Below are 12,967 nucleotides of genomic sequence, written 5' to 3' on the forward strand. Positions count from 1 at the left end.
CCAGAGTGGTGGAACTAACCTTCTTGGATGTTTAACAGACATATTTTGAGGCCTATAATAATTTGTTCAGAGGGACCTAAAGGACAGTTTTTGCTCCTTGCCCTCCTAGGTCGACTAGTTCCAGGGGACTATGAGCATCTCTCAAAATGTCCTGTATTTGTGGTGGGTCACTTGTCCTCTTGATTAAGGAGGCCACGGAGACCCCATGAGATGGACTTGAACCAGTGTCCAATCTACAAAGAGGAGGGTCAACACAGAGGAACCATTTCCTCCATGTTTGTTTTGTTTTTAGATGTAGTTTGATGATGTAGTATAATTGGTCAGACTATTAGGCTTCCCAGGCATACAGACTTGAGTTTCTTGAATTCTAGCTTGTGGGCATGACTATGCTAACAGTTCCTGAGTTTTCTTATCTGGCAAATGGAGAAAGCAGCATGTTGTTGGGTTTTTGTAATATGTCAATGATGTAACAGCAGGTAGCACAGTACCTGGCACAAAAACATTGCTCAATAAATGCAGTTAAGATCTCTCTCTGTATTTTATTTTTAATTTTTATTTTATGTGTATGAGTGTATAGCCTGCATGTATATAGGTGCACCTGTGTTGTACAATGCCTGTGGAGGTCAGAGGGGGGAGGGGGGTGTTGGATCTCCTGGAACTGGAGTTACAGATGGTTGTTAGTCGCTATGTGAGTGCTGGGAACTGAACCCAGGGTCCTCTGCAAGAGCAGCCACTGTTCTTAACTGCTGAGTCATCTCTCTGGCTCTTCTCTCTGTATTTTAAGTGATGTAACAAAAAAGTAAATGTTATAAAGAAAAAGGAAACTATGATTACGGAATTCCAGTGCTGTTTGGCTATAGCACAGAGTGTGAAAGCGGATTCCAGTGGCCCTCCCACACCCCCCCAAACTAAGTTGCATCATATTACAAATGAACATATTTATGGGGCAAAATAAATATATCAATTGGTGATACTTAGATACAAGAAGACTAACCATGTGCTACACTAAGCAATAATTGTCCCTAGTTTCCTGAAGCCACTGCTTCTAAAGGGCTGAGAAGAAAATAGAGGTCCTGATGTAAGTACTTACTGAACTTTGACATCTGTCTTCTCACAACACTTCAAGCTCTGATTCAGTTCCTCCCATTCACCTGTGGCTCCCTTCCTCTCAGCTTACTCTGCTTTTTAGTATTTTTTTAAACCTGATGCTAGGTCGGTCTCTGCTCAACATCATCAAATAGTATGTATGGACTGTGTGCCTGGCACTGCACTGAATGAAATTTGGGAGAGGGGAGGATCCCAAAATTAATCAAACAGACACATACTCCATGGCCAAAGAGATCTAAGACATATAGGGAGATTAGTGTTTGGCAACACAGTAAATGCAGGTATAACTGGAGGTTTAGTTGATTTCAGATCACAAAAATGTTTCTTTATGCAGCTAGTGCTATGAGCACTGAAGAATTTAGAAAAAGTGTACTGATGTCATAATTTAATTTGAAAGGCATAAAAGGATGGGCAGGTGGATACGTGAGTAAAAAAGGAACACAGGGACTGTCAATATGGCTCAGCCGGTAAAGGCACTTAACCACCAAGCCTGACAACATGAGTTAGATCCACAGAACCCACATGGTGGAAAGAACCAACTCCCACAAGTTGTTGTCTGATATCCACACATTTACCGTGGCATGTACACATATTCACACAAAATAAATAGAATGTAATTTTTAAAACAAATACAATGATTAAACAGTATTGAGGGCTCACTATATAGTTCTTTCAACTTTTCTATTATATTTGAAATTTTTCATAATTAGAATTTGAGAAAAAGGAGGATAAAGGGTGTGGCTTATTAAATTTCAAATTTCCAGAAAAAATAATCATGCGTACATAGAAAAGCATGAAGCTAATAGGGCAATATATTAAAACTGGTGACTCACACTTGTATAATTAATTTTTTCCATATTTAAAAGTACTTTAGGCAGTGGAGAGCTGGTTCAGTGGTTAAGGGCATTTGCCGTGTGACCATGCGGACCTGAGTTTGTAATACCACCACCTGCATAACAAGTTGGTTGTAGTCTTGCATGTGCCTGTAAAGCTAGTGCTGTCAGTGGGTGTGGATAGGTAAGAGGTAAAAGGCAGAAAAAGGAGGATCAGAGGTAAAAGGCAGAAAAAGGAGGATCAGGGGGCTTGCTGCTTACAGGCCTAGATAAAAACATGAATTCCAGGCTCAGGGAGAAACCATGCCTCAAAGGAATAAGGCAGAGAGTGATAGAAGAGGACAGTTGGCACCGGCCTCTGACCTCTGCACCATGTAAGCATGAACACCACTACTCCAGCCTCTGCACTTGCATATGCATGCATACCACAGCCCAGCACAGACATACATGGGCATACACCATACTCACATATGCCACACTCACACTCACACCTAACTTCCCTGCCATGTAGACTGCAAACTGGAATTGTGAGTTAAAATAAACTTTCTCCTCTAAAATAAATAAATACATGGAAGTACCCAAAAATAAATAATTAAAAGACAGTCTGTTGAACAATGATCTCTTTCACGTACTATCTCAGTTGCCATTTTACATTTCTTATCTATGTATTTATTTAATGATTGCTTTGGGTTTTTTGAGGCAGCATCTCACTATGCATCCAGAGCTGGCCTAGAACTCACTACATAGCCCACACTGGCCTTAAAGTCTTGGAAACCATCATGCCTCAGCTTTCCATGTGTCATCTTTAATAAAGGCCAATAGTGGTAGATACTGAAAATAACTGAAGGTAGGGGAATAACAATTGTCAACCCATAGATAGAAGATGGATGTATTACTGCACGCAACACACTATGTTAGGTACGGTAGGGGATTCAGTATTTTTTTTTAATCAGGCTCATAATTCAGATGAGGGAACACTAAAGCAGTGTCTGAAAGGTAACTGGATGGGGCACAGTTCTGTTAAGAGAGAAGTATAAATATTGGAAACACAGATTGGAGTCAAATTGCAGAGAATATTAAACTGAAGAATTTGGCCTTTGTCTTATGGAAAACAGGAAGCCATTTATGGTGTCTGAGTCAGGGAAAGAAAATTATCTAAAACAGATTAGCTAAATGGCTCAATTCGTTTAAGCAGATGTACCTTCAACATGCACTTGTTTTATATCTCTATACTTCCGGCCTTCTACTCTCAGATCTGGGCATGGCCTTTAGACACTTACAGCATTCCGGACACTGCTGATTTTTCAATTAGTCCCTTCCTGACATCTCTTCAGCCTATGTCCCTTTTTCTCCCGTGTCCTCAACGGGAGCTGGCCAATACTTCCTTCGGTCCTGCTAACTCAGCAAGCAATAAATAAGATTCATGTAATGTTTATGAAATGAGGCTGCTGTGCTCTGAAACTGTGATTTCCTTCATGATAATCACACCTCAATTACTGTAAGGATCACTGAGTTGAGGAGGAAAACTGAACATCCAGCTAAATGACATGTGAAGGGGTATAGGAACATATGTCTTGTGTGGACAAGAAAACACTAATTTATGGTGTCTCTATATATTGAAGGAAAGCTTAAAAGAGATGGCATTGCCAAACATCGGTAACTGATTGGAGTCTCAAAGACTGCAAATTACAAAGTGGACTTTGTCTCCTTCTCTCATTCATTAAGCCCATACTCTAAGCCAGTCATGTTACTCCGCCATTTAAAAACCCTGTGCGGGCTCACCCCTGCCCATCTATAAGACAGACAATGGCTGCAATGATTTCCCTCATCAACTGCTCACATGACACCTTCCCAAATTCCTGTCCTGTCTTGCTTTGGCACATTCCCAGTGGTTCACATGGGATATCTTATTATCAGAATTACCAATTTTTATACAAATAAAATATATGTATTTTTATGTACCCCCTTTTATATACCACTCATCTCCCAGCTTAGACTCTTTTGAAGCCACTTCTTTGTCTACCTTCAGTACAGGCACTCATTCTTTAGCAGTCAGTGAAGTTTAGACTCTGGTCTAAAGGTTACCCATCCCCAGCAATAATTCCCTCCACCATTGTTCCCAGGGAATCTTGCATATACCTCTCTTCCTGAGCACCTTTCATAATGAAATATAATCATTGCTTTTATTATCTATTTACCCCACTAAAGTATGGGCTTTTTTAAGGCAGGCAGGGATTTTATGTAATTCTTCATTTTATTCGCATTGCTTAGCATAAGGTCTGGGACTATATAAGTGCTTGTACGTTTACCGAATGAGTTTCAGTATCAAGTGTTCCTTGCATTCATATTCAGCATCTTTTTTAAAATTAATTTATTGCTTAGCATAGAAACAGGTATCATTATGGCATCCCCATACTTATATATCACTGCACTTACTCCTCAACTATTTCCCTTCCTCCCATTCCCTTCTTTCGGTCCCCTTCCTCAAATCCCAAATAGGACCCCACTTCTGCTTTCATGATACATTTATTCCATTGCACTCAGTATCTCTTGAAAAGCAAAAATCAGAGTATCATGTGACCAAAGTAATACTAATGAAGTGTGTCTGAGGACACAACTGAAGAAGAAATAGTAGGAGGACGTGTCATGGGGCCTTACTGTGGGATAGTTTTTATCCCGGCAATCTGGCAGTTGCTGTTGCTAAAAAGAGCAGCTGGAGAAGAGAAGGGGCCTTACTGGGGATTTCCCCATCTTTGTCTTTCCCAGTGCACCACTGAAGCAATGTTGTTTATATAATATTCTTCCTACAATGTTTCAACTCTTCTGAATTACAGCCAAACTTTCATTTGTGCTCTGCCTACAGATGCCTTTTGGAACAGCCCAGTCACTGAGTGTTCTCCAATTTTTATTCTCACCTATCATTATTCTGCCAAGGAACAATATTTTGTAAGAGATCACTAAACAACAAAGCACAGCAAAGGAAAGGGGACTAGAGCTAATAAAAATAATCTTTTCTTTCACTTTGTAGGCAAGAAATAGAGGAGATAACAATGAAAATTGGAAATGTAAATCTTTAGATATGATCAGTAGCCACTTCTGAAAAGTAAACCTTGGGTTATATTTAAGAAGTTCCCAGGCATCGTGACACAAGCCTTCAATCCCAGCAGAGGCAGAGGCAGAGGCAGAGGCAGGGGGATCTTTGTGAGTGCCAGGCCAGCCTGGTCTACACAGAAGCTCCAGGTCAGTTAGAGGTACACAGTGACGCCCTATTTCAAAAAAAAAAAAAACCAAGGGAAAAAAAGTTAGTAAAAAGCAATTAGCCTTTTCTTTAGACTAAATTGAGGTGATTGCTGAATTTTAAAAAAGAAAAACAACTGAGTCTGTTTTGATCTTCAAAAATGTCAAACTGGTAAACATGTCACTTTTCTGTACATATAAATATAAGGGCCAACCTAACCTGAGGAAGATTTAAGAGACATAAAATTTGTCTGAGGTGGCTGCCAAATCTCTGCAGCTGAGATAGAAACCCTGGAAAAGCTGACACAATCAGAACTCTTATAACATCATTAGCAAGCTTCTGCTGGGCTAGGTGCACAAAGTCACTGTTCCTTAGCTTACACTGTTTGTAAACAGACAAGTAGATCATTTGCTTATTAGTTATCTGGTGTTTCCCTTTGCTTGGATATCCCACAGGACATTAAAAAAGGGAAAGAATAAATCCTTCCTGGCACACAGCCTAATTTTTATCTGGGTAAATTTTCATTTATATGATGAGCCTACTTGCTGGTTCTCGGGTGCTATTCTCTTTTCCTTCCTTCCCTCCCTCCCCCTCTCTCTGTCTCTGTCTCTGTCTCTCTCTCTCTCTCACACACACACACACACACACTTATTTAAAAGGAGTATTTATACGTATCTGATGCAGAGGCTTGCACTGTGCTTTCATATAGTAGGCCTGCAATAATTCACTGAATGATTTGAAACCCCAACTGTAATTTCTATGTTGAACATCAGAATTACAGGTTCCTTGTATTAGCATATTAGCATAATGTATTAACTGTACAAAATAATGAGTTCAAAAGGGATTTTGTAGTTTGTGCAAAGTAATATAATTTCATTCAGATGATTTGTTATTATTTGTAAGAAAAATGAAGGTGAAACTGCACTCCACGATACTGAGTGACTATAATGACCAACACATTTTTGTAGACAAAAATTGAATACCCACATGCACTCAATTGCATGTCATTATGGTAATCCTGGACATATGTCTAATATCACTTAGCAATACAAGAATGTAGTACACATGTGGGCTGTATTCTGTAAACAGGATTAACTGTAGGAGTCAACCAAGGTCTCCTCTAGGGACAGATTGCTGAAAAATACATTTATGTGACATTAAAAAAAATAACCAAGGGCCGGGCGTGGTGGCACATGCCTTTAATCCCAGCACTTGGGAGGCAGAGGCAGGCAGATTTTTGTGAGTTTGAGGCCAGCTTGGTCTACATAGTGAGTTCCAGGACAGCTGGGGCTACAGGGAGACCCTGTTTCAAAAAGACACACAAAAAAATAATAATAACTAATGACATTGGTTCCCATGAGATACAGTGTTTCTGTCCATTCATTTCTACCACAGTTTTCCCTAGAATTATCCTGACATCCCCATTCCCAAAGACCAAGAATTTCAAAACAAAGAAAAACTGAGCGATTGGAGCTATTCCATCCCTGTTGCATGAAGTGTTATGTGACTAAGGGAAAGATTTGTGTATGCTAGCACAATGTGAACTATAGCATGATAACACTGCATCAGTCTAAAGCTCTTCTTGTTATGCTGTGATCACAAATAACTTGCCCAAGGGAATGTCAAAAGTCTAAGCATAACGATAAAAACCAACAGGAATTTCAGGAAAATGCCAAGTGCTGAGTTGCTGCAGGGATTTAATTTTTTCCTTAACAAAGCTTTTTATTATGAAAACTTTTCTTCTATTATTTATTTAAATTAGTCTTTCTGGGGTTGTAGAAATGGCTCAGTGGTTAAGAGCACGGGCTGCTCTCATAGAGGACCCAGGGATCGATTTGCAGCACCCTCATGATGGCTAGCAACTGCCTGAAATTCCAGTTCCAGGAGATCCGACATCCTCTTCTGACCTCCATGGGCACTGCACAATGTGAGTGCACCTACTTACATGCAGGCATTACATTCATACACATAAAATAAAAATAATAAATAAAATATCTTATATTAGTCTTTCTCACTTGTAAGATAGTACTAGCTGTTGCATATATTCAGTATTTCTGCAGCAAGAAATAAATAAAATGCCGGCAGTTTATTAGATAAGTTAACCTATATAATCCATATCAACATTTCATCAACTATGAACAGCTGTTATGTGCCTGGCAGTGGCCAAATAGCCTAAAAAAATTAATTATAGGAGGAAAAACTGATAGTGAAGAGCCAAGACTGATTTGCAAAGCTTTTATCAACCAATCTAAGTTTGGATGTTTTCCTAACGTCAATGAGCAGCCTTTGAACTATTTATATACAAGAAGGATAGTTTCAGATTTGTGATTTATAAAAATCACTTTATCAGTACTTGTGTAAGACAGATGGGAAGAGATGTGAACTGGAGGTAGTACAAATACAGGCTAGAAGTGATACAATTGTGTTGGAGGGTGTGTATGTCTTGAACTAAAGCAACAGTAACAGAGGTAGACCAGGAATAACTATTTTCAAATACCTTTTTAAAGTAATTAACAAATGTATCGTTGAATAACATACTGGCAGTAAATAGATACAAAAGATATAAAGTACAAGTAACATGTAATTGCATCATTTGTCCCAAATTAATATTTTGTGTGTATTTAAAATTACAGGAATTATCCTGTGTGTGTATACACAGATGTATGTGGCATGTATGATATATTTATAACCTTAAGCTGAGACCTACCACTTTGTATTGACAGTTTTATGACCTGAATTTTCTCGTATCATTAACAATTTTCCACATCATGAAATATATGTTGGTAACATCAACATACACGGCTACTTGATGACCCACAATTGATTCATTCATACTTGTAATATTGGATATTTAGGATGTCTTTTTCCCCCTTTTTCGTCATTATTACAAACAACTCTAGGATAAGCATGCTGGGAGCTAAATTTTAGGAAACACTGTGATTGTTTCCTCAGCAACTTCCTCTGGAAATTTGAAGTGGTAAGCTGAAAGCTATGTTCAATTTTAGGGTTTCTGATTCATATTGACAAATCACTTTCAATAAGGGCTGAATGAAATTATCACCCCACTCAAAATGTCTATGACCAAGAGAGAATGGATTTAAGATCGATGTCAAGGATAGGATCAACTAGACTTCGGTAGAGAGGAGGGAATGTTTCCTGGTGAAGTATCAAGGAACGGGGGATGTAACCTCTGTCAGGAGAAGTAAAGCAGTGGGCAGGTATAACAGGTTGAAACATTAGAAAGGAAAAGCTAACAGGAGAGCTGAAAATGAAAAAAAAAATCTAACGAAAATATGAGACATTTGACTGGCGTACTCAGCAAAATTAGCAAATGCAGCAAACTACTACATCAACTTACATTTAATACTATATAAAAGTCTGTGCTACCAAGGTCCAGAGTTATATCCATATGAGTAAGTGTTCCTTTTTTCATCCAATATACATTTGTTAGGTGTCTACTATGTGCCAAGTGCTGCTTCTGGTAACTACATGTATAGAGATGAATGAGATCTGATTTCTGCCCTCAAGGAGCTCACAATCTATTGGGGGAGACAGAAACAGCCACAGAATGGCACGTGACTGTATGATCCAGGCTGGAATAGAGGGAAATGTATGTCCTACAGAATGAGTGCCTTAGATGTGCACTAGTGTGTATGTGGAGAGAGGCTGATTGAAAAGGCGTCCCAAAGATGGTCATTTTAGTTGAATTTTGAAGGCTCTCAGGAACACCCAGTGAAGCGAGAAGGATGTTTCATATAACACAAATCCACTTGTAAACAGTAAAAATAGCCTCTACTCTTACCTTAAGGCATAAAATTGCCATGTTTTGCCAATCATATGCTCATCATAAAATATAAAGAAAACGAGCAAGTGGTATATGTAGACTTTTAAAACAATTCATTTAACATTAATAGAAAAATACATCTACTAATTCCTACAAATTTTCCCTTCTAAGTATCTCTCAAATCTTTCTCCTCCTCTCCCATATTACTACTCTTGAATCCTTATTATCTCTCTATGGAGACAAACACCTACCTCCTACACTGATCATGCCTCCCTCCTGTGTATCCTTTCCATTGCCATCACACAAATGTGGAAATCTGATCATGAGGCTCCTTGCCTGAAAATTGTGAATTATTTTCTATTGCCTGCCAACTATATTTCTTAAATTTCAATGATTTTAGGTATAATTTGGTGATTTTTTAAAAAACCACATCCATACTATTATTCACTTATTATTTATCCTTAAACCAACTTATGACTAGCTTATTCTCTATTTTAACTAAATCAAACCCTTAGACTCATTAGGTTTGATGACTTAATCCAGATGTTTTATCAGACATATTTAAACATATAACTAATAGAATTTAAAATGCTGTGGGAATACAACATAACTACCACTGGCTGATGTCCTATATTTTGAGAGCCACTGGGCCTGTGGGAACACATTCATATTTCTTAGCATTGCAATTGATTCTTCCAAAATCACCCTAAGGGTCTGGAGAGATGGCTCAGAGGTTAAGAGCACTGGCTGCCCTTGTAGAAGACCCAGGTTCGATTTCCAGCACCCACATGGAGGCTGACAACCATCTATAATTCCAGTTCCAGGGAAATCCGACACCCCCTTCTGACCTCTGTGGCATGCATGGCATGGGTGTACTTATAGACATGCAGGCAATACACTCACAGAATAAAAATAATAAATAAAATATTTCTAAAAATCACCCTCAGCATCCTGTAATACACTCTGCTCTAACCATTTAACCTTCCTTGTCCCAGATAATCTGCATCCAGCTGAGAATTGTTCATATTGAACAAACATGTATTAGTCCTACAGAGTCATATATCTTTCACAGACTTATTCCTTTGTCCACAATGGCTCCTCTCTACCCTTCCTTGCCTGGCAAATTCATTACTCTTCAAGACCTATCTATCATGTCACCTCTCCACAAAATCCATCTCCCTGACTCTGTCTTCTGGTTAGTGACTTTCCTCTACCTCAGCACCACACTTCATACACACTTCTGTTCTATACCACTCTATGGTACCTAGGATATATAGACACCGATCTCCCCCAGAACTGGGAAGGGCTCACATCTTATAATCTGCTTTATCTCTTGCACTTCGTGTGTGCTGAGATCATGGGGGACATCTAGTAACCAAAGTTACTTTTTAAAAGCTGAAATGAAATAAAACCCAAAGTACCGTCTGGATCCAAATGGCTTAGAGGTAGGACATAGTTTATACAACGAATCATCTAATTTAGAAATAGCCATACTGACGATAATTTTGTCAGGCATAATCAGCCATGGTTACAATAGCAGTTAAACTAATTTGGTATTGGCAACTACTTTACAGCAGACACATTCTGACAAATTCAATATGACGCATTTGGGTTTCTACCAGGATGATCTTTTTCTTTTCTTTTCTTTCCCTTCCCCTTCCCCCATTCCCCCCTTCCCCCTTCCTTCCTTCCTTCCACCACAATTGGAAAGTCAAGAACAAAACCAAACATCAGGACTAGGAAATCATGGGGGGGGGAAATCATGGGCTTTCAAGTCAGAATTCTATACACTAAAATCCCAACTCAGTTCTTTACAATGTATGTGACTATGTATTTACTTAACCTCTGCATTTTTTTAGTTTCTTCGTCTAGAGAAAAATGGGAATAATAGTACACATGCTATGAGACATTTAGGTAATTCAGCAAAAGTACTTATGATGATGCTTTGGATACTATATGGGCTCACCAAACAGGAGTCATTATTGTCACCCAATGAGATGATGACAATTCAGGTAATCTGCTGCACAAGGACGGCAAATACATTTCTTAAGAAAGTATATGTCACTTAGTTTTCAAACTGACAAGTACAGACTGGAGCTAAAAATAGCCACAACTGAACTGTCTACAAGACAAGTTTCTTCTTATATTTAAATTAAACTCACACCTGGAACATAGCACCACACTTCTTTGTGTTCTCCAAGAATTGATCTCAAATCAGGTTCCCCTAGGATGAAAAGAAAAATCACCCAATCTTAATTTTTTTTGTCTTCAGTTTATTTGATACAGAATATTATTCAAATTTGGCAGATTCTTCAACGTGTCATGTTACTATGATAGCAAGCTTTCCAGCATTTTCTCCCAATACATCCCTGCAGATGCACCTTACAGTCAGGTAAGCCCTGGTCACAGTCTTTTTACCCACACTTTTAAATATGCAACCCCAGTATCAGGCAGCATTTTCTTCCTCTCTTGCCCATTTCAAATCTCCTTTGTTCCAGTGGACCCCAAATGAAAGTTCACCTCCACAAAACCTATCAGGATTGTTCTAAAAGATGGGTAAATTTCAAAACTTCAGCAAGTCCTGGGTTAGGCAAGAACTTTTACAAATTAGCCTGTCACCCCCACCAGTATGCCCTTCCACTAAACCCTCAGCACTTTTTTGCACACATTTGTAATGTAGTGTTTCACACGTCTATTGTGTTCCATAGCTGGTACACCTGTTAAATGTTTGTCAACATTGGTGCTGGAAACCCTTACAATGCTTTAAACAGGTTCAATTTGCCTTTATTCTCACCAGAACACTGCACTGAACCTTAAACATATCTTTCTCAAAAGCAAGATCTCCTTGCTCATCTCCCTATCCCTTCTGGAAACTGAGGGGCAAAGACCTGGTTGGTGTCGGCCAGAGAAGAGATGCCTTTTTTTAAAAAAATCTCACCATCAAAGAAGCAGAAAGGGAAATTTGGCAGAAAGTCAAGCCCCAAGTATAGTAAGGAATTTCCAACCCCCTACAAGGAAAAGTAGTAGGTGCTCAAACCTAACGTACAAATCATTAAGTGCAAGAGGAAAGAGTTCCCTCAACTCCTGCAAGCAGGAAGAAGCAGAGTCCAAATGCCACCTAGTGACGTCCCACTCTCAATCCCTAACAGCTATTGTATGAAGGGGCACAAGGGTGGGCGGTGTAGGAGGACCCGTTGTAGGAGGAAAAGAAAGCAAATGAGTTGATGGGAAAAATTTAAAAAACAGCGTGCGAGCGTTGCGGGGGCTCTCGGACACCAGCGCCCATTCCAGGACTCCCAGTCCCGACACCCCCTTCCTTGCAGAGGCGGAAATGGGCGGAGTTATCAGCCGAGATAGCAGTCCCGGAAGCACCCTCCTCCCCAGGCCCCCGCGGCCCCACAGTCCCCAGCCACAGCCATTCGGGCTTTCTGCAACGCTGACCTCCAGCTCCCCGGCTACCGAAGCGCTACTCCTTAAACGGCAGCGGAAAAGTGGGCTGGCTAGCGCAGAAGCTTCTGTACTCGGAGTGCCGTCGGGGCGCCCCTTGCACAACTGTCTTCTCAACTGTGCAGCCGTTAGCGGGCCTAGACCAGGCACTGAGGCCCAAAGCGCGAGTCTTACTTATGCTGTGACCGCTGTTGGCCTCTCCTATTGGCTACTGGTCACCAGGGAAGCCGCAGGCTCAAGCGCTTGGCCTCATGGGAAATATAGTTTCTGGTTGATGGCCGCTGCTCTTCCTGGGGGCCATCCAATATTGGCATTGGCTGAAAGACGCAAAGGATGCGAAGGAGTTGTGGGAGATGAAGTCAAGACACAGCTTTCTGAATACCCACAGTGCCTCGCGCACTACCACCCCCCCACCCCCACCCCCGCTTCTAATAGTCCCCTAAATTCAGGTAGAGCAGAGCTTTCTGGGTATTGTAGTTTAGCGTGGACGTTTCTCAGAAGAGCCGGGCAGTGATTGAGACAGACTTAAGTTCTAGATTCATTTTAATATTTACATTT

General features: G+C 40.0%; 1 protein-coding gene across 7 annotated transcripts in view; it reads right to left on the reverse strand.

Moving 5' to 3' along the window:
- Positions 1–12,597, reverse strand: part of Enox2 (ecto-NOX disulfide-thiol exchanger 2) — a 395,106-nt gene extending 382,509 nt beyond the window's left edge. For 5 of the 7 annotated variants that reach the window (XM_029560434.1, XM_017796524.2, XM_029560430.1 and 2 more), the window contains exons 1-2: positions 12,404–12,597; positions 11,127–11,186 (exon numbers count right to left, since the gene is read on the reverse strand). The gene's annotated coding sequence lies outside the window, so the exon portion shown is untranslated. The remainder of the gene's footprint in view (positions 1–11,126; positions 11,187–12,403) is intronic. The other 2 variants (XM_029560435.1, XM_029560431.1) reach the window with 1 other exon arrangement.
- Positions 12,598–12,967: the final 370 nt, after the last annotated feature.

Source organism: Nannospalax galili, unplaced genomic scaffold (genome assembly GCF_000622305.1).
Source record: "Nannospalax galili isolate Female #2095 unplaced genomic scaffold, S.galili_v1.0 scaffold371, whole genome shotgun sequence".
NCBI lineage: Eukaryota > Metazoa > Chordata > Mammalia > Rodentia > Spalacidae > Nannospalax > Nannospalax galili.